Below are 15635 nucleotides of genomic sequence, written 5' to 3'. Positions count from 1 at the left end.
TAACCTTCTGAAGATATTCAGAAATTCCAAAATTACTTTTTCTCTAACCTTATATATGCAGTGCATATTTGCTTGTAATATATGTAATAAGATTAATGCCTTGAAATTCGAACTTATTACCTAATTGAAACTAGGACATATTTCATGATAACCATATAATAAGTGTATCATATTTATTTTATAATTTTCAATTACAGTTGCTAATTATTAATCGCGAAATGAATATTTATATTGAGTTTTCTATCAATATGGATATTTGCATGCTAATTAGTTGACTTACCGTTAATTAATCGAATTATTGATAGGGAACTGTTGTAACCGTCGTTTCATTATCGCTTACGCCATGTGTTCCGTTCATTCAATCGTTCGAAATCGAACTTTTAATCATTTAGCATCTTCCGCTATATTGTTATTTACCATATTAATTTATACAATTGGGATATTTATACGCTAGTTATATTTCAGGTTTTTTCATCAAAATATTTAGAATATATATTATTTAATTTATGTTCGCTGATTTCTCCTTCAGTTATAGACCGATAATCAAAATTATTTTTTTATTCGAAAGAATGCATTTGCGAGGTTGTCCAGTTCGAGTCATCATCAAGTCCAGGATCTGTGGGGTGAGGGAAGGAGGGACATCGAGGGAAACCCTCAAATTTGAAAGGCACATACAATGTTTTCACATATTTGTTTTGCTAAAATATTCAGATATTTGTGTATGATGTTATTGCTGAACTCATGTAACTGAAGACCGGAAGTCCTTCAGTGCAAAATCCGTTCAGTTTGCTGTTTAAACTGCAACCATATCATGTGAGAAGCCATATAAATATTGCAGAAAACTTTGGGTCGCGGTTTTGATTCTCGGCAAGGGAAACGACTTTTTTTGTTCTAGATTGGTTAGAACATTTGTCAAATCATTTAGGTTAGGTAGCGGACCTCGGGGCCTGAAGCGTTCCTTATTTTCAATCATTGTTTCCTCATTCCTATTTTTCCTCATACGGGCTGCACCTTTACTTGGCATAGCCATTGTAATACTTAATAAAATAACTTGCGTAATTTATTGAGTATATATCTATAGTCTATTCAAAGTTTTTTTAGTAATGCATCATGGATATTTGTGACGTCGAAATATTGCAATGTTGCCGAATTAACTCGAGTCTTAGCTCAGTTTGGCTTTGACATACAAAAAAATTCTAATCTAAATAAAATAATCGAACAAATATATCTTCAATATATAAATATATAAATCTTCAATTATTTTATTTAGATTAGATTTTTTTATGTCAAAGCCAACTTAATTAAAACGCAGAGTTGATGCGGCAACATTGTAATGTTTGGACGTCACAAATATCCATTACGCATTACTAAAAAAGTGGTAGTAGATAATATCACTACTACGTAGTAGTAAATATCTAACATCGAAAAGAGAAAAATAAAATATTTTTAACAAAAAAATTGAACCGAATTCAAAAAATAAATAAGGAACTCACTGAAAATTAGAAAGTCGGTTCAATTTTATTGTTAAAAATTGTTTTTTGAATAAATTGTTGATATAACTTAACAACAGATGTAATACTTAATAGAAAAATTATAACCGCCATACTAAATGTATATTTGAGCAATTTTATATTTTTTTCCTTCTGAGTAATCATGTTCAAAGCAACACAACAAATGTTATAATGTTATTTAATGTTTCTGCTATTAATGCCGCTGCACCCTAATGTGAAACTAGATTTGCTACACTATACTTATATAATTTACCTGGTTTAATCAATTTAATTTTCAAATTCATATTAGCAACGTACTATTATATATACTATACACTATTATATATAAAACTGAAGTCCAAAATATTTGCCAAACTATTGTTCATAATACTCAATGAGATATCTGATGATTGTGCTAAAACTATATTAGTATAAACTCTCTTAATTAATTGTCTATCTGATCAATTGAAGAATAAAATGACGAACTTAGCAATACCGTTTCTTATCGAACATGGAGCTAATTGAACAACCTATTAAAATTTTGCCATGACTATATGGTTTGGATTTCTCATTCTACGTTCAAATGACTATAATTTGTTTTATTTATTCATTATTCTATTCAGTATAAGTTATAAAACTTGTAGGGTTTAAAACAAAAAAATTTTGAGTTGTAGTAAAATTAATTGTATCCGATGTATTGTATTAATTGTATTGTATCGAATATATGGCTACGTTTATCTGCCAGTTTACCTTTTAGTAATTCCTTGATGTGACCAAATTTTCATGATATTGCCTATACGGAATGATTTCCTACATTTTGGTGTCGGCTACGGCTCAATACGCCTTTGGTGGCTGTACATTCTGTACTGCCAGCTTCTGTTCATATTCCGGTGGACTAAGTTAATTCACAGAAACTTCACTCTACCTTTAGCAACAACTAACACCTCGAACTAGGATTGTTATACCAAGAATTCACGGGCCAGTTATGTTTTCCAAAGCATAGATGTTTTTATAACTCTAATAGTTCATTTTAGGGCCTTTGTGCTCTTTAAATCTATTTTTGGTGCCCTTTATAGGTTGAATTGTTATATATTCCCCAAACTCCGTTAAACGCCAAGGAATGCCTAGAGTTACTGTGAAACAATTTAACCCGTCTTCTTTCCTTGACAAGCTGTTGCTTACGACTGCACCAGTTAAGAAACTAGTAGTGTTTAAAATAAAAACATTCGATTTATCTGAAAACATTTTTTTTACAAAGGAAAGTGATGACTTGTTGGAAAGACTGCGTATATAATATTGTCGATTTTTATCGTATCGTTTTATTTATCCTCGAAACGTTTTATTCTAAATACTTCACTCGTCAGGTCTCATAGGTAGAATAAAGACACTGTTTTTTTAAGTGCTATATAAATCGCTCTATATATAAGTTACTCATGTTATTTTGCTTATATTTAAATATTTCACACTAAATGTACTGCTTTTTTATTACAAAATCTATATTAACAGTTGTGCAGCTGTGACTATTTAGTAATGTAGTAGCTATTTAGTAAGCAATTTAGTAATGTAGTATTATGTAGTAATTTCTTTTATCTCAAGAGCTTATAAATGTATTATTCATTAATTATTCGATGTGACACATATTCATATATTCTACCGTTGACAAACTCACATAATTGTTGGATAGTTCTAAACCTTCAAACGACACGTGCCAAATTTCATACCATTCATCTATTAGTTAATAAGTTACATATAAGTTAGATGATACGTTTATTTTGATCAGCCTATTGATGGAATCTGATATCTATTGATGAAAATGCAAATATTATTGTAACAACTGTTAGACGACCTAACTTTAATTGTTATTTTTTATTATTAAATTCGATAGTTTAATTTGTTGCCAAAGCCTATCAAAAACTTATAAACTTAAATTTTAGAAACGTATGTTGATACCACCCTGCCCTTTGGTTTCAACGATTTAAAAGTGGTGGTTTAGTTGTTTGTGAAATGCAAAAACTTATTGAACGAAAACCCAATTATATTTATGTATATAATAGTTTATTGATTTCGATTTGGTAATTGCGTTTACTCATACCAGATCAAAAGGAAAAATGCTTAGATGAACCCGAGCGCTGTTGAAGCGGAATAAAAAATATTCTTTACGTACGTATGGGACAATAGAAGGAATAACATACATGAAATATTGATTAAGATGATTAAATTAAATAGGTAGGATAGCAGGAGCTAAAAGTCGCCCTTAACGAACAATAAGTCGTTTTGAAAGGTTATGAAATTTTACGATGAGCACTGCTAAAAAAGATAATATTGCGAGAAACTTCTGTGAAATTGAACTTTTTTAGTTGGAACCAGGGGACTTTTGGGACGTCACTTTTACATAATTGTAAGTAATTAATCTTTCTGAAACTCTTTTTTATATTAAATTCTAGTTAAAATTTCACACCATAATTATGTGAAAAACTAAAGTCCGAGGTATCCTTTATTAATATTTTGATTACGACAAGTTATTTCACTGAAATAATTCGGCCCTTTGCTAACGATCTTTTTTGTTCGTTCTTTTTTCTTTGCCTTTCCATCGCTACCCTTCGGCAACTCGGCGCAATCTTTTACGGTAAATTACGGGGTACAATTAAGCAAATTATGCACCGGCGTTCTGTATAGAAACGAGGGGCAGAAGCCGCGACTGCACGCACGTTGCTTGCATAAAACCATTCCACTTGGATAACAAACAATGTGACTGGCAGCTGAATCCGTTCTATGCAGATATGTGTGTACGTATATATTAATTACCGACAAGGAAGAAAAGTAGCGTTTTTTTTAATTATCGCGGATTGTTAGCGTCGTCGGCGAATTAATATTAATTGTTTGGGGAGCGCGCTGTTCGTTACCTGGTGCCGTAGCCGTGAACTAGCCGCTTGCACGGTTAAAAGGATGCACGAAAGCATGAGTTGAATTTCTGAACTGAATTAATTATTACATTTGCAGTATGTTGTTATTGTATTATTTTATGCAATTCATATAGAACAAAGGCTAAGAACATATAATAGACATAAACTTGCAGATGTTAAATTTAAGGGTTTTAACTAAGTTTTCATAGAATAAAACACGATCTACTTCGAATATTTTTCTAAAAAAATTTAAATTATAAAATCAATAAAAATATAATAAAAAAACAACAAATTTGTAATCTCCATCTTCAGGAAATCTACATATACACTTTGAGCTCAACTTTGATTGCTGGATCTGTATCAATTTTTTGCTGTGGCCATTTCGACCTTTATTAGTTATCCATAAAGCCAATTTAAACCTATGGTGTGCAAATATAGGGTTGCACTAAAACATCAAACCAACTAGGAATCCAGCGCACCCAAAATAAAGTCCTACGATTAAACGAAGAGTTGCACAATAACCTCGAAATCAAAAGGATATACGGAGTGATCTCTTTAAAACATGAAATTAGATTGCTAAATCACAGTAACGTGGAAGCAATACAGCTACTGGACAACACGCAGAATATCAGTATATATATATATATATATATATATATATATATATATATATATATATATATATATATATATATATATATAAAACTTGTTTAGTGTATAAGTGTATTCTTAAGTTTAGTTTAAGTAAATTCGTTTTATATTAATTTAGGAAATACATACTGATGTATTAATCCACAACTCGCCTTCTTTGTGTATTAATGCAAGTGCAACAGAATAGTAATAATAAACCAATTTGTAAATTAAGCTTGTACTAAGTATATCCAATGTAATATGTAACTAATTAAAAATGTTTTAACCTTCATTCATTTTTCTTTCTATTCTTTTATTTCTTTCGCAATTTCAGTAGGAATGCTGGTGGAAATAGACAAAATCAAACCATATTTTTATCAAACCAATGCTTTTCCACTTTTTTGCCTGCAGATGACTCTGGTTTCATTAAACTGGCAGATCTTTTGCCCATGATCCAAATGCCAATGCCAAATGAGCTATATTGAAAGCTAACTCAGTAACTTGTTCTTAATTAGTGCCTTCATCAGTTTTACTTGAGATATCTTTTGTATGGTCATTAAAATTTGTTCATACGTGGGTGAAAATATATTACTCTACCAATATTTTGTTCAGTGTTTTTTTTGGGATATTGTAGCACGATGTCGCTCGCATCAAGTTTATTATTATAAATGGAACAAAACTTTATCTATCGTAGTTTGTAAACTTTCTTGGCTTCTTTTTCCTATCTTTATTAACGGATCAAACTAAAATTATCTAGGGGGAAAGATTCATCTAGCAAAGCAATTAAGAAAATTGTTTAATAAATATAATACTGTATGCTGCATGTCAGCTTAGTTTTGTCAATTTTGAGTGAATCGTGTTTGCGATCTGAATAAGGGATTTAGACCAATATTGTACGAACATTTACTGTATAAGGATGTTATAATTATGTTTCTGTTCCATTATTTGACAGATTTACAGAAAGCAGATCGAAATGTTGAAGGTCAACAAATTGTTATTAGACACTTGCAAGTATTATGATCATTATTTAACTTTAAAAAGGATTTTTTGATAAAGATTTGTAAAACATATATTGATTAAAATATTGTCCATATTTTTGGGAATATGACGATTTGGTGCCAATAAAGTTGTGTTTGTTTGCCGGAGATTCAGTCGTCGATCTATTTGACGTTTCTTCAGCATTTCAAAATCGTATGCCAGGGGTGCGGTTTAACAACACATTTGCAACAACTCTTCCAAGTGGCCGAACCTTGCAACGAGGCTGCCTTTGTGTCTGTTTGTTGTCTTCCTCTTTTTTTGCAGCAATACATCTTACAATTTGTTTAATTCGCTTCTGTATAATCCTGATGTTTGCAGTAACAATTTAATTTAGTTTTTTTGCAGCTAGTAATATAGCAATATACTACATCTTATTGATGCTACCATATGTGCATGTTTTTGCTGGACAAAGCCATGGAATTTTGCTATTGGAATTGTCGTAGTAGGTACACATTTCATTGGCATAACATGCCCAGGAAATATTTCTTCTTTTACCTTGCCGGCAGTTCAATCATGTAGTAGTCCTTTTCGCTCCATTTGGATCGTTTTCAACACATATAAACATCTGAAATCAGCTGATTAATCAACTTGTAAGCTGCCTGAAAGTTTTTTTTAGAAGAGTTTGAGTTGAATTATCGTTCAATAGTTTCTCTAATTCAATATTTTCGAATTTTTGTAGTCCTCTAGTCCTATAGGCTGTCAATAGTGTTAGAACAATTCCAATCCAAAATTGGGATATGACGAAGTAGTATCATCACAAGTTTCTAAAGGTTTTCAATGGGCTTCGGTAGCAGATTTCTACAAATCAAACAACAAAAGTAATGAATGTCAAAATTTGTTCCCTCCTCTGTTTCGCGCTATTCGTTGTCCATCTTCTACAATGTTATTGTATTTTATAAGACAGAGCTTCAATCTGTGGGCGCAGCTCCCATTCCTCTCTGTGAATTTGTTGCTGAGACTGGGAATATCACATCTCTTGAGCCCCACGTGCCTGAACGTATGGTATTGGGTGTCTCTTTCATCTAATTTTTTTACTAGAACTTTAAAATGCTCCGCTTCGAACAATTGAATTTTTATTGTTTCATAGCTCACAGTTTTAATTGTGTAGTTCGTAGTGATGGTTTTCAATAGGTCATGGATGTGTTTTATTACTCCTACCTAGACTGTTATTGGTGATGGTTTGGGAACAAGTTTTTCAGGGCTTAGTTGTATATTCTCTTCAATTCCTTCCAACAGGTTGCTAAAGATGTTTTTTGTCTCTATTGGTTTCTGTAACCAATAGTCACTGATTCTTGTTTGTTTCCTCGCGATTTCTTCTTCTGGACTTCTCAATCGTTTTTTGTAATCGACTGTAGTCCATTCTGATGGTGGAGTTTGCGTTTTTGCTGATTGATCTGATCTTATATCAAAGTGTGCAGGTGATTAGGTTGAATCGCTGTAGTTTGCCATTTTTTAGATTTTTAATATTTTATTTTACTTACTTCCAGAGGATAAAAAATAAAATAAATACATTGTTTATTTCACGCACTTCATTTTTCACTTACGTTATTTTTTGCACTAGTTTTTGACCAAAAATACTATAAATGAATTTCAAAAGGACTGTTGTAAAATAAGGGGAAATAATCTTAAAACACTAATAAAAATGAGATGCAGTCTTTTTGTCTGGTCACGTAAACACGTATTCACTACACTTTAGGTTTGCTGAGAGACGGATAGCCGCATCTGTTATGCGTTTTTAACACTCAATTAAATAACCGTAATAAAATACTGGTTTTTTTTTAAAGAAAGGTATCTTTCTAGAGCTTGGAGCGTATTAAAAATACGTCTTCACCATACGAAGGTTGGGGCCGAAAAAAAAATTGATAAAAAGCAATTATGCGTGTTGATAAAATATCGCTTTTTGAAGGGAAAAAATATAGTTGAAGCAAAAACTTGATTGCAAAGTCTTGATTCCGAGTTTTCGGACACTGCCCTCAGGAAAATCAACCATGAACGCAGTGGACGCCCAAATGATGTTGTTATCGTTGAAAACATTTAAAATATCCACAAAATTGAGAAAGCGCTGTGCAGAATGGATGCCGCGTGAGCTCACTTTTGACCAAAAACAACGTCGAGTTGATCATTTGGAGCAGTGTTTGAAGATAATCAAGCGTAATAAACCCAAGATTTTCGATATGTGACAACTGATGAAACATGGCTTCATCATTTCACTCTGAAGTCCAATCGACTGTCATCCGAGTGGACTTTACACGATGAAACCGCTCCAAAACGTGGGAAAACGTAACAGTCAGCTGGCAAGTTTATGGCGCCTATATTTTTGGATGCGTATGGAATAATTCTCATTGACTAACTCGAAGAAGGAAGGACCATCAACAGCGACTATTACATAGCGTGGTTGGACCGTTCGAAGGGCGAAATTGCCGAAATTGCCGAAAAACGGCCGCATTTGAAGAAAAAGAATGTGCTACTTCACCAAGACGACTTGTCACCGTGTCACAAGTCAGTGAAAACGATGGTAAAAATCCATGAATTGGGTTTCGAATCTCCAGATCCAGATCTGGCCCCCAGCAACTATTTCCTGTTCCCAGATCTCAAACGTATGCTCGTTGGGAAGAAATTTTCGTCGAATGAAAAGGTAATCGCCGAAACTGAGGCCAATTTTGAAGCAAAGGACAAATCGTACTACAAAAATGTTATCGAAAAGTTGGAAGATCGTTATAAGCAGTGTATCACCCTTGAAGAGGATTATGTTGAATAAAAAAAAAATTTTGCTAAAAAAATGTGTTTTACTATGGTAGGCCGGGGACTTTTCAATTGTCCTGTTATTTAGTATTTTAAATAGTTGCGAAATGGTATTTGTAATTTATATATTCATTAAAGCAAAGCATGTATGTTGGCAAACTCTGTATGTAACATATATACAGCTTGATAATTGTAAGTGTTTATAATATTTTCACTTTAAGGAGATAATGTAAAAAGCGTTGTAATTATAATTTAATGTCCTCGATGCTTCTATTGATTCGTCCTTACGGTGCATAAAACCGAGGCAAAATTTGTCACCTTATCGAATCCGCCGACACACAAACAATAACATTTTGGCATTACATACGGTGTCGTTCATCGTCTCGTTCGTTTTTTTTTCTGCTGCCGATGAATAACGAGCGCCAGTGATGTGTTTGTCTGCTACGGGCATTTGACAAGTCGAAGGCTGAACTTCGAATGCATAAATTGTTTTAAAACGCATTTAGATGCAGGATGAATATTGTTTCGTTTCGGTTTTGTTCCTACTCCGATGCTCTCGGACGGATTTGGGTTTCGGATTTCGAGGAGATCCGTGTGATACGGTTTTTTTTCTTCGGGATGATGGTAGCTGCGTTAGTAAGGCTTACACGTATTCTAAGGGAAGACATGATTTTGTATAATTAGTTCCTTTAGTAGAATTTTAAACGAAAGTGGTATATTTATATTCGTTGTGTCGTTAATTCAAAATTTCAATATGCTTTTTCGGCATGCATTAATTTAAATAACAGTATAAATCAAACTGTACTGTAATAGTATATATACCATTTAATTGTTAGTTTCTATGCAACCAACAAAATTTTCTTTAGTATAACGGTAAACATTACAAACCTTAATATGGAACAATATATTTTAATGTAAGAATTTCAATCATGTCATTTCGTGTTATATTACATAAGCTTAGTACAACCTTAATTGCACTATGATTGCGCATCAATATACAAGCAGGACGAGTATGTGACAAATATGTGATTAAGTATGCAATGTTATGATTTGACATATATGTCGTTTTATTCTACTGATATCAAGCCCCTAAGCTATACATATTATTTTTTGCCGATGTAACACCGTCATAGATTTACACCTCTTCGAAAATGTCACTTTTCGTGCGTGAAAACATACATTTGCGGTACGGACTACTTTTCTTATTTAATCAAAAGAAGAAAGCTGCTGAAAGTCATCGTATGCTGGTAGAAACGTACGGTGAGCATACTCTAACCTTAAAAGTATGTGAAGCGTGGTTTCGAATATTCAAAAGTGATAATTTATATGTGCAAGACAAAGAATGTACTGGTAGATAGTTTGAAGATGCGAAACTGAAAAAAATACTCAAACACAAGAGCAAGGGGTAAAATTAAAAAATGGGAGATGGGTGCCACATCAATCGAATGACAGGCAAATGAAAAATCGAAAAATCATTGCAAGGTATAATCGGAAGTCATTTCTGTATCGAATACTGACGAGTGATTAAAAGTAGATTTATTTTGAAAACTCTAAAGGAAAAAAATCAACTCACTGATGGCTGATCAACTGGCGAGTCGATCAGCCCCAAGTCTCAGTCGTTTTGGTCGGCTAACATAAGACAATACTCTGTATTTGGTGAGACCAGAATGACGTGGTGTATTACGAACTGTTTAAACCTGATGAAACAATTAATAGTGATCGCTACCAGCAACATATGTTGAATTTGAACTATGCATTGATCGAAAAACGTCCAGAATAGTCCCGAAAACAGAGATTTTACAACACGATTACTGGTCGTTTTTTTAAAGCAAAACTGACTAAGGAGGTGTTGAGAGTACTTGGATATGACATATTATACCCGCCATATTCTCCAGACCTTGTGCCGTCCGACTTGAAAATTATGTAGTTTTTTTTTCGAAAAACTGATTATGACTTTTCGGTATACCTAGTACATCAGTATTGTATTCCCAAATTAATATTCAGTTAGACTACTTAAGCTAAGGTTAAGTACGAGTTCACGCGAGTTTGGTTTGCTTCAATCTTCTGATTTTCTACGTGTTGTCTAGTGACTGTATTGATTTTACGTTTCCGCGACCTAGCAGCTTTATTTGATGTTTCAATGCGAAATCTTGAATAACATAATCCATTTTGGTTAATTACGTAGCGTTAAGTGTTTTTAATTAATGAAGAATTTTGTTTTGACATCAGTGTATTACAAGTTGGTTTAATGTTTTTGATGGTCAAGTGCAACCCCATATTTGAATCTCATAATTCAAAATAGGCTTTATAACAGACTGATTAACCAATCACAATCAACTCTAATTTTAAGTTAGAGGTATCTTCCGATTAACCAGTACGAAAACATATAGACGCCGTAACCTTGCCAGCCGACTGTTGCGTTTTTCCATGCTTTCGATCACAGGCATATCGACGCAAAAACTCGGGTTAATTACGCTTGATCATCTTCAAACACTTCTCCGAATTATCAACACGTCGTTGTTTTTGGTCAAAAGTGAGCTCGCGCGGCACCCACTTTGCACAGAGATTTCCCATACCCAAATGTTCGTTCAAAACCAAAGAGATATATGATATACATATTCAGTGGATATCTTTAGAGTGTCTGCCATTTCATTCAATTTCAATTTACGGTCATTCATAATTATTTTGTGAATTTTTTTAATGTTATCGTCGGTAACAACATCTTTTGGAGTTCACTGCGTTCGCCGTCTTCGGTGCTCATTTCACCACGTCTAAACTTAGCATACCAATCCTTGATGTTTGATTTTCCCGGGGCAGTCTCCGGAAATTCGGCAGAAAACCAAGTTTTTGCTTCAATTGTATTTTGTCCCTTCAAAAAGCAATATTTTATCAACACGCGAAATTCCTTTTTATCCAGTTTTTCACAATAACAAAAGTTGCTTCACTCAAAATGCTTTAATTCACAAAGTAATGATTTGACAGCTATCAAATTTATACACGCATCTTTTGAGGGTTAGGGCTAACTAAAAAATATATCAATTTAATTCTAGTAGCGCCATCTATGTGTCAGGCCGGGGACTTTTCCATTGACCTGTTACATTATATAATGAGACGTAGAAGATTGCTTGAGTAAACAATATCCTGCAAGAACTTATAAACTAGAACTTAATTTATTTACTATTCTGTTATTCTAAAGATATTCTGTGTCACTGATTTAGTTTATTAGAGACGTAACACGGGCTTCGATAATTACACACAGCACTTGGAGCTTTTAATAACTTAAGTAACTCTCAGTAACAACTTTTTTTAAATTGAGTAGAAATATATAAAAGTAACAAAATAACATTTTTTATCGTAACTCGAAAAATGATTGAAAATGATCTGATTTAAATGACAATGCTCTTATATGAATATATTTACTATTCGACATAAAGAACTGTCTGATTTTATACTTTGTTTATTATATATGTATCTATTATTCGTGTTCCATCATCTAAACTAATATCAGAGATATATTTGTGGAGATACTATACATCATACCAGGTAGGTTTACGTATTTAAAATACAATTCAATAGATTATATTTCAGTTATTATATGCATATGATCAGATAAAATGCACAATAAACATGTTAATTTTATAAATCTTCAGTACTTCGGTTATATAAGTTAAAACCAAAAAATCGCATGTTATTTGTTCTTCAAATAGAATGTTTAAAAAGCTAATGTTATGTTTCCTGTTCTGTTACCAAAAATATAGATATGGATCTTTTGTTAATATTATTTGTTTTAATGCAAAAAAAACACGTTATATCTTAAAAAGCAATTGATTATGAATATAGTTATGTATATTAGAGATTGTAGCTCTCAATTTAGGCGCCTATAAGTGATAGTAATTGAATGGACTATTTAAAAACTGTACGGGCTTCGTATGAAATAAGCTTATTAGTCTATGTCAAAAAATAAGTTCAAATAAATAAAATAATAGTTTTGAGAAAAGGTAATGTTGTTATTCCTTATAGATGATTTTAAGGTAGCATATCTCTAGTAATACTTATTCAACATGAGCAAACTTTGAACAATTGTCCAGGGGCATAGAATCATAGGTATTATTGAAAAAGCTTACGAAGAGAAAAATGTTTGCCCAGCTTTCTTCTTGTGCGTAGCGTAAGCCATCGATAAAGCCTGGCATAAGGGACTCATGTATAAACTCAAATCCATAATCCATTAAATATTACCGAGCAGATTAAATAATACATCGAATGGTGCAATTATGAAATTATTATGGTACAATTTTAATATTAAATCACAATGAACCTAAATACATCAACTCTTTTTCTTATGAAACTCTGTTTCTTATTTAGGACAGGAAATAGTATAAAAGTATAAAAAAATAATAATAAATTTAGGTGGTTTGTATTTATTTGTTGGCTGTGTATTTAATGATCTAGTGGGAAGAAAAGAAAAACATTTATTATCGACTGAAAAAATCTCATTAAACTCAAACCAAAATAGTTTAACAAACAACTAGGGTCTATTTATAAACCCACGCCATTCTTTTTGAATGTTCTTCCTTTGTTTTAATGTTAATAATCTAAACAAGTACGAGATTGAATTTTCCACATTTTTTATCAAAGGATCTAAATCATGTCTGTTTAGATTTTCCCGATGATTAATTTTGAATAATCTAAGTCATACATATTTAACTAGAGTTATATTAGTAAGCTTATAAAGTTTTAATATTATATTAGTTTTATTTTTGTTTAAAAATTACCAGAAATGATCAACTAACTGTTGGAAATGATTATTGATTATTTGTATTTATGTTTACTATGAAATCGACTTAATTAAAAAAATCCAATTTTATTTTTATTAATTAAATAAGATTAACGATATTATTATACTTAAAACACAAGTACTATTTGTAATGTTAATGTATAATTTATAAGTATAAACAAACATTATTTACAGTTTTAAACTATTTAAAAACATTTGTAGATCCTGTTGGCTGCTCTTGTAGTTCGTTTGTTGTTTTCGTTCGTTGCTCTAATGACTGTATCGTCGGCAAATTTTTAAGTACAATTTCTTTGGCTGTTGGAAATAATAAATGCCAATAACCAAATGATGGATATAAAGCTCATACCTAAATACGCTATCGGGAATTAATTCTAATCATGTTTCTTTGGAATAACTAGGTATTAAAGAAAACGATGGTTCAGGTGTTTCTGATATTTTAATGATTTTTTAAACATTTCTTGCAATAGCTCTTCACCAAAATTGTTTAATTAATGTAATGTTTTATGTAATGTTTTAATAACGTTATATAATGTTTAATATACTCACTCACTATTTTGTTAATACCACTAAATGCAGAGCACAACTTTGATTATGATATGTGATTCATAACTCTTTTCTTTTTGACTTTGTCAGTCAAAAAGTGAAGTAAATCACACTGGAATATCATAGAGTAACATCTCTAGAAATTAACTTAAATGTGTTTGATATATTTCGGCAAAGTATTTTGTAAAATTAAACAGGAAGTGTTTGAAACGTTGAAAATGTAAGTTTTCAATCTTCTTCAGATGATCAATTTCTAAACTAAATTAAATATTTTATTATTAAAATTATATTATTTTTAGAGATGATGATTGGAAGAGTACCGAATAATAATTAAAGAATTACAAATACTTAAATATAAGCTTCTGCTTCCTGTAAAGAGCTTCAGTTACCAACTTTTTCTTCAAAATATATTGATATTTGGAATTTAGCACAGCCTTGTTCAGATCCCAGGTAAATCAATGCAGAAGAAGGCGTACTACCTGGTTGAAATACACATAAAAGTCCCAATTGTCGGCCACTATAATTTTCTTTTATTCCGTCACGTATATACACAATACATGTCACTGATGCCTAACATGTATTGTGTCGTAAATTGAGTCAGTTTCTTCCATATTCTCTAAATATATTTTAACGCGGTAGATACGCTGGCTATAAAAATTTCACGGAAGGAGACATAAACAAAGGTAACTAACTTTTTACGTTTTTATTATAGGCATAAACAACTTTATTGCTAGGCCTTCCGATAGCCCGTGTCATTCAGTCGAATTTTAATCAGCAACTTGTTCGAGATGTTCTAATGTATCCATTTTAATTATTTTTTGATATTTAGCAGAACTTTTAATTTAACAAATATTTTATTATAATGACTCATGTTTAGTTTAAAAACACTAACGTTTAAAGTAAGTAATTTTATTCAAGGTCAACACAGTTGAAAATGATAAATTAGTCTTTTGAGCAATAAAATTAACATATTGATCTTTTAGGCGGAACTGGAATGATTTTTAAGATCTTTGGAAAATTTATCTCATTTCTAACTTCTTTAAAATTGAAGTTGAAGATGGCAAACAAATTTAAAACTCTATATTTTCAATTAAAAAAAATATTTTTTGGACAGTTATAATATAATATATAATTTGAACTATTAAATTTCACTTCTGTTATTTATTTAAAATATAAGTTAATTAAGTGATTTCTGCTGTTACAAGGTTAATGATTAAAAAAATGTTAGAATGATGTTTAGTTAATTTTAAAACTATACAAGCTAAAATAGATAGATATAGGTAGATGAAAAGTCATGGTTAATATAACAAGAGTTACAGATATCTAAATGAGTCTGGGGTTAAAGAAACTCGATGTTTCTGTAATTTTGGTAATATTATTGCTACTCAAATTGGCTGTTTGGTGCTATATTTCATTAAATTGTCTTTCGCTGTTTCTATATTTTGTAACCTTAATGTACTAAACTAGAAATCAATCAGCTACCTTTCCATTTTA

The 15635-nt window shown here is 31.6% G+C and overlaps 1 protein-coding gene across 1 annotated transcript in view; it reads left to right on the top strand.

The window, feature by feature from the left end:
* stet (stem cell tumor) overlaps nucleotides 1-15635 on the top strand; it is a 325321-nt gene that overhangs the window by 20879 nt on the left and 288807 nt on the right. The window lies entirely within an intron of this gene.

Source organism: Rhynchophorus ferrugineus, unplaced genomic scaffold, assembly GCF_030347505.1.
Source record: "Rhynchophorus ferrugineus isolate W39M unplaced genomic scaffold, kcgeb_rfMv2 rfM1, whole genome shotgun sequence".
Taxonomy (NCBI): domain Eukaryota; kingdom Metazoa; phylum Arthropoda; class Insecta; order Coleoptera; family Curculionidae; genus Rhynchophorus; species Rhynchophorus ferrugineus.
This window is presented reverse-complemented; position numbering and strand designations above follow the sequence as displayed.